Source organism: Diorhabda sublineata, chromosome 11, assembly GCF_026230105.1.
Source record: "Diorhabda sublineata isolate icDioSubl1.1 chromosome 11, icDioSubl1.1, whole genome shotgun sequence".
Lineage (NCBI taxonomy): Eukaryota > Metazoa > Arthropoda > Insecta > Coleoptera > Chrysomelidae > Diorhabda > Diorhabda sublineata.
Window position 1 is genome coordinate 6,975,247 of NC_079484.1, and position 5,920 is coordinate 6,981,166.

Sequence of the window (5,920 nt, forward strand, 5' to 3'; positions counted from 1 at the left end):
ATGACATCTAAAGTACATTTCTATAGTAACCGTAATGTGGGGACGGCGCACGCGCTGTTTTACAATATTTTCGGCGATTTTGGTATATTTCAGATTCTACCTGAGTTTTCTGGAGCTTTGAAAATTAAGGTGCCTTCAGTTCCAGGGTTAGGTGTAGGACGCCACCCACATAATTCATCCCCTTTCTACTACCTTTTATTACAAGAAATTGCGTATTGATTAATGAATCAAGACAATTCGTGGATGTATTTGATTATACAAAAATTATGTAAATACACAAGGGGAATATAAAAATTATACAGAGTGTAGTTATAAAGTTATTTGCTTGTTGCTGTTGTTGTTGTTTGCAAAACAACAATAAATTTGTTAATAGATAAATAAATGAAGGTGTGTTGGGTAAAAATCCTTGGGCACGTTGATTTGTATTTTTAGATGCACATTTTTTTGAAAAAAAAAATATACACGTAACAATAGCCAATACGAAGTTTCTTATTTTAAATGCAACCCCCTCTATATTAATAATTTTTTTGGTTCATCAAAAAATTTTAGTTATAATTTAAGTCCCAAAATATACATTTGAAATGAGAAAGTTGATATTGGCCACAGTCACTTGACATATCCTGCATATTTTTTATTTGAAACAAAAAAAAACAGTAGAAAGGCTTAAAATTATACAGAGTGCCGTTATAAAGTTTTTTTCTTTGGCAAAACTAATTTTTCATTATATAATAAGAATTAATTGATTATACAAGGCGTATGAAAAGAGGTTTCGACGACTCCTGTAAACTACAGTGGTAACAGTACGGTGGCATACACGATTGCGTTGGTGGAAGCTCACCGACATAGTCCGGTCAAATTAGACCAAAAAATAAGAGTGAAGTTACATAAATTCCCATCAAGCTGAAAATCAGTAAAATTGTTTAATATACAATTGAAAATAAAATTTGAATGTTCCCCATCATTTCCGTGTATTTTATTCAAGGTCAAAGGTAAAAAAAATTAGTTTTTCTTGATTATCAGCAAAACGGTAAGTTTTATCATAAAAATACCTTAGACAAAAATTGTAGATCATAAAATTGTTTACAAGAAACGTCTCAATACTTCTTTTCCTACGAGCCACCGTTTCTGAGATATAATGTTTCAGATTTACTGTCGTATTTAATGGCTATAATGATTGCACGAGAAATACCAAACCTGCAGAACAACATCCTCGAAGTTTAGCAACATCTTCGTCAATTGATAATTTATTTGATGAACTTATGATAGCTCCCATCAATCAACAGAAATTTCTTCTTCTCGGTTCATTTCAATGTTGTAAGAAAAGTTTACTTTTACAACTTTTTGAATCATTATATCTCAGAAACAGTGACTTGTAGGAAAAAAGTATACAAAAAAATTGCGAAAAACTCATTTTTTCACCTTTGACCTTGAATAAAACTTTTTCCATACACGGAAATGATGGGGAACATTCAAAGTTAAATTGCATTTTAAACAATTTTACATATTTTCAGCTTGATGGGAATTTATGTAACTTCGAACGTCTAATTTGACCGGATTAACACGTTCTTGTTATTCAAATGGATATCGAGGATGCTGATTACATTGTTCTAGCATGAAGTAGATACTAAAATAACTATAAACGATTTTAGAATCTATGTGCGTAATTTACTGTGACTCAATTTCTTTTTTTTTTTTTTTCTAGACTATAAGTATTTTCAGAATAATTTAAGTTAATAGTCTTATTCATTTTCCACCAAAAAGTGCTATTAAAAAAATCGTCTTCCCTTTCTTATTATTGGAAAGATTTGACGAATACCTACTTATACTTGTTGGTAAAGAAAATTTTAGGTAGTGCATATACACAATTGTTATTAGTGAACGTTTAAAAGAAACAAGTTTGTTCGAAAACAGAAATCCCCCTTGAATCAATTTTTATGATTTTAAAAAAAGTCTTAGTCAACAACAAAGCATAGAATCGCTTCGTACAACTTGTGGTAATGAAGCACCACCAGAAAAGACGGTTTACAATTGGTTTGCACAATTTCGTCTCGGTCGTGCGTCCTCCAGTGGCGAATGTTGTCCAAAATCGGATGTCATTTCCACAATGGGCTATTCCTAGACGTTTATGAACCCTATAAATACAAATAAGTTTCTACAATCCTCTAAAATTATTACAAAAGCACAAATATAAGACAGGAGCTCACAGTAGAGCAGATAACTGAATATCGACGGTCTAGTCATTGAATTTTTTTACTGTACGGCATGGAATCATGGACATTAAAGATATAGTCCATCAATAAACTAGAAGCCTTCGAAATGTGAACCCTTTGAAGAATGCTGCGTATACCATGGACAGGCAGAGTGAGGAACGAGGATGTACTAAGAAGAGCGGGGACTGAGAGAGAGTTGTTCAATTTGATCAAGGTGCGAAAGGTTGGATACTTGGGTCACGTTCTTAGAAGAGAAAGATATACAATACCTCAATGGAGCATACAAGGAAAGAAAGGCTTCGGCCGAAAACAAACTAGAAAACATTTAGTAGTTTTGTATAAATTCCGAGAAAATGCAATTGAGTTTTCAGTGAATTATTTCTCTATAGTCTACACATTCCTTCCTTATGGTTTGGAAAACTCCATACTTGCTACTCATAAACTATTTAAACCCTTATTTAGCTGATTCTTCTGTTTTGAAGCTATATACAGCTACTCTACCGGTTAAAAGTTTTTGCCCACTCTTTAATTTGATTGAAACACATCAATTTTAATATCTTTGCACAATTTTGGCATTTTCTGTAACAATTTTGGTTCTATTCGTTTTTCAATATATTCCAAAAATGTGAAGGACACTGCTTTCTGATTTCCCTGTCCCATTTGTCCCCCAACAACTCAATCGGGTTGAGGTCAGGCGACTTGACGGCCAAATCATTACTTTCAGTAAACTTTTCCTTTCCAAGTCTTTCAAATACACTTTGAACCAATTCGAGAAATGATTGGGACCGTCGTCATACTGGAATAGCTGACTAGAACGTATTATATTTTCCATCTCCAAACTATCACTGAGCCTCCGCCGTGTTTTACAGTCTTCCTTCCAATTTTCAAATTTTTTATCCCACTGCACCCTCTTAATTTCATTTTGACGTCTTAAAAGAGGTTCTTCATTGTCATCCTCACAAAAGGCCAGCTTCTCTCAATATCCTTTTCACTGTAGAAATCCTCGAACGCAGATCTCTGGATTTATTGATCTGAATTGCTATCTCTGGGTCCGTGAATCTTCAGCGCCTCGAGGGCGCCCCTGAACGTTTTCTATCGCTAAAGCTCCTGGTGGATGCATATTTTTTCGGTACGTCGAGGTATTTTTAGATTGGTGAGTGTGGACCTATCATTCAACCAATTTTAAAACTTACAAGTCTGAATTTTCAAGAAGTGAACAATGGATTATGGAGTGGGTAGAAATTTTTGACCGATAGTGTATATACAACTATTAAAAGACAATTAGTATCAAAATACAAGAAACGTTAAGGTTATTTACTTAAATTAGTAATGTGCTATTAATTATTTTATAGTAAAATACTTATATCCACATTAACAACAAATTTGTTTTATGAAATATGTTTGGTACACAATATCTTGTTTAGAAAAATGATGTCGAATCGACAACAAACATTAAATATTTCTTAATAAGGAGAAATTTTATGATAAATGTTTATAATTTTATGAGTCTACCTGCAAGTATTATTGTTTCAAAATATGACTAAACGGGAAAGAAATTCAAGAGAATATTGAGGTAAGACAAATTAGTGATTGTGGAAAAATAGTCGATATCTTTCTGTAAAAAGTTATACAAAGAAGAAAACTAATAAACGGGATTGAGACAGATGAAATAAAAAGTTACAAATAGATATGGAAGAAGAGATAACTGAAGAATAAGAAGTAAAACACCGTAATAACAAACGAAAATGATATTACGCAAAAAATATATTTTTTGCAGCTTCAGATATTCCCTTGATTCAGTTGTGATTTTCAAAAAACAAATTATATTGAATTCATTTATATACAGGTTGTTCCGGGACTAATACAGTTATACGACCCCTCGTTTATGAGTTATAGGCGTTTAAAGTTGCGAAATCAGAACTTACAACATTATGAATTTTTAATGGATGATTACGTATGTCCATGTTTTAAGTTGGGTAGCCTCAACTTATCAAATAAAACGCTACGACATAGACTAAATACCATATGTTCAAAATGGTCGTAGTTTTGCCTCGATAAATTTGGAATTGCAAGCAAATTTTAGCGCGGCAACCAAAGCCTTGATTAGGATAATCTTATTGATTTATTATTTATTTACACCTATAGAAACATTAATTCCTCAAGATGATTTTACGAAATATCTCGTTTCAAACTAAAAAAAAGATGGAGGCGCCGGGCATCGATCCCGGTACCTCTCGCATGCTAAGCGAGCGCTCTACCATCTGAGCTACGCCCCCGGTTACAAACATCGCGATATAAATAAAAAAACATGGATTAAATCGATCTACTTTCATTTTGTAAATTCATTAGAAAACTTGAATTGAACAAAATGGTGGATGCACTTTTAGAACGAATTATAATTATACACTTTTTTGTCTCGTATTCCAACAATTTTAGCTTTAGCTGTACGTAAGTTACTTTGTGTGCATATACAGGGGATGTTTGAAAAGTTTCCGACGTCAGCACGTACCAATATGAGTTGAATAATAAATTTAGGCTAAAATTTCAGCCATTTTGGACGCTTAGTTTCTGTTTCTGAAAATGGAAAAATTTGCAGATCTTGCTTTCATTAAATACTTGTTTTGAAAGTCAATACACCTACACATATTAAAAAGGAATTAGACACTTTGAAAGGAGATTCTGGATTATCATTTACGACCGGGATATTTTGAGCAGTTGAATTCAAACGCGGCCATATCAGCTTGATTAAGTACGAGCCTTCTGATCGGGCAAAAACTGTGATAACCAGCAATATTATCGTAAAAATTTACCAAACGGTACTGGAGGATCATCAGGATAAGGTTAGAGACATATATTGACCGGAGACCCGTACGTTGGGTTCCGCGTTTGCGTCAGAAGTGCAATAGAATGAACATTTTTGGGCCTTCTTCACACGGTTTAAACAAAATGAATCAGATTTTTTGCTGTAGATGAAACCTAGATGCATTACTACCTCGCTCGTCAAATACAAGAACTTATGAACAAATTTTGGTGGACTGTTACGACCCATCCACCGTACAGCCCCCAATTATCACCTTTTCCACAAGCTAAAGGAACCTTAGGCTGCAAACGCTTCACGAGCGACGATAAAGTTCGATCTGAGGAAATACGAATAGGCTGGAGACTTCTTCGACTTAGGAATACAAAAGCTGGAACACCGGCTTCAATTGTGTGTTTTTCTTTTGGTTAGAGAAATTACTCCACTTTTTTCGACTTTTTACTAGCAAAATAAAATATTTTTCCAACATATCTTTTATATTAAATAAACCATCGAACTTACAGCACCTCATTTCACACACAAAAGACACGACAGATGGATGTCTTTCTTTTAGATATTTTTTTACGTTTAAGTACATCAAAAGTATCGGGGTACCGTATATTATTGGTTGCATCTGCTCAGTTTTCTTCGTCTTTTTTTTTAGATAAAAGAGATGCAACACCTTGCCGCATGGTGCTTTTTTCCTTTGTCCACCCTCTTGTGCACCTTGAGTCCCATTTCAATGTGATTTATTTTTATAAGGGTAAAGTGAATACTGTGTATTTTAGTAAAGGTGCCACCTTCAAATTCAGGTAGCGAATTAGTAATTTAGAGTAAAAATAATTGGTTAAGTTATGCTTGCTATTTAGCTTGATATAAAAAAATTACTTTTAAAAATTTTAGATAAATGTGG

General features: G+C 33.5%; 1 non-coding gene across 1 annotated transcript; it reads right to left on the reverse strand.

Annotated features, from left to right (window-relative positions):
- Positions 1–4,413: 4,413 nt before the first annotated feature.
- Positions 4,414–4,486, reverse strand: Trnaa-agc (transfer RNA alanine (anticodon AGC)). The gene has a single exon. It is a non-coding gene; the product is annotated as a tRNA-Ala (tRNA).
- Between the last annotated feature and the right edge of the window lie 1,434 nt (positions 4,487–5,920).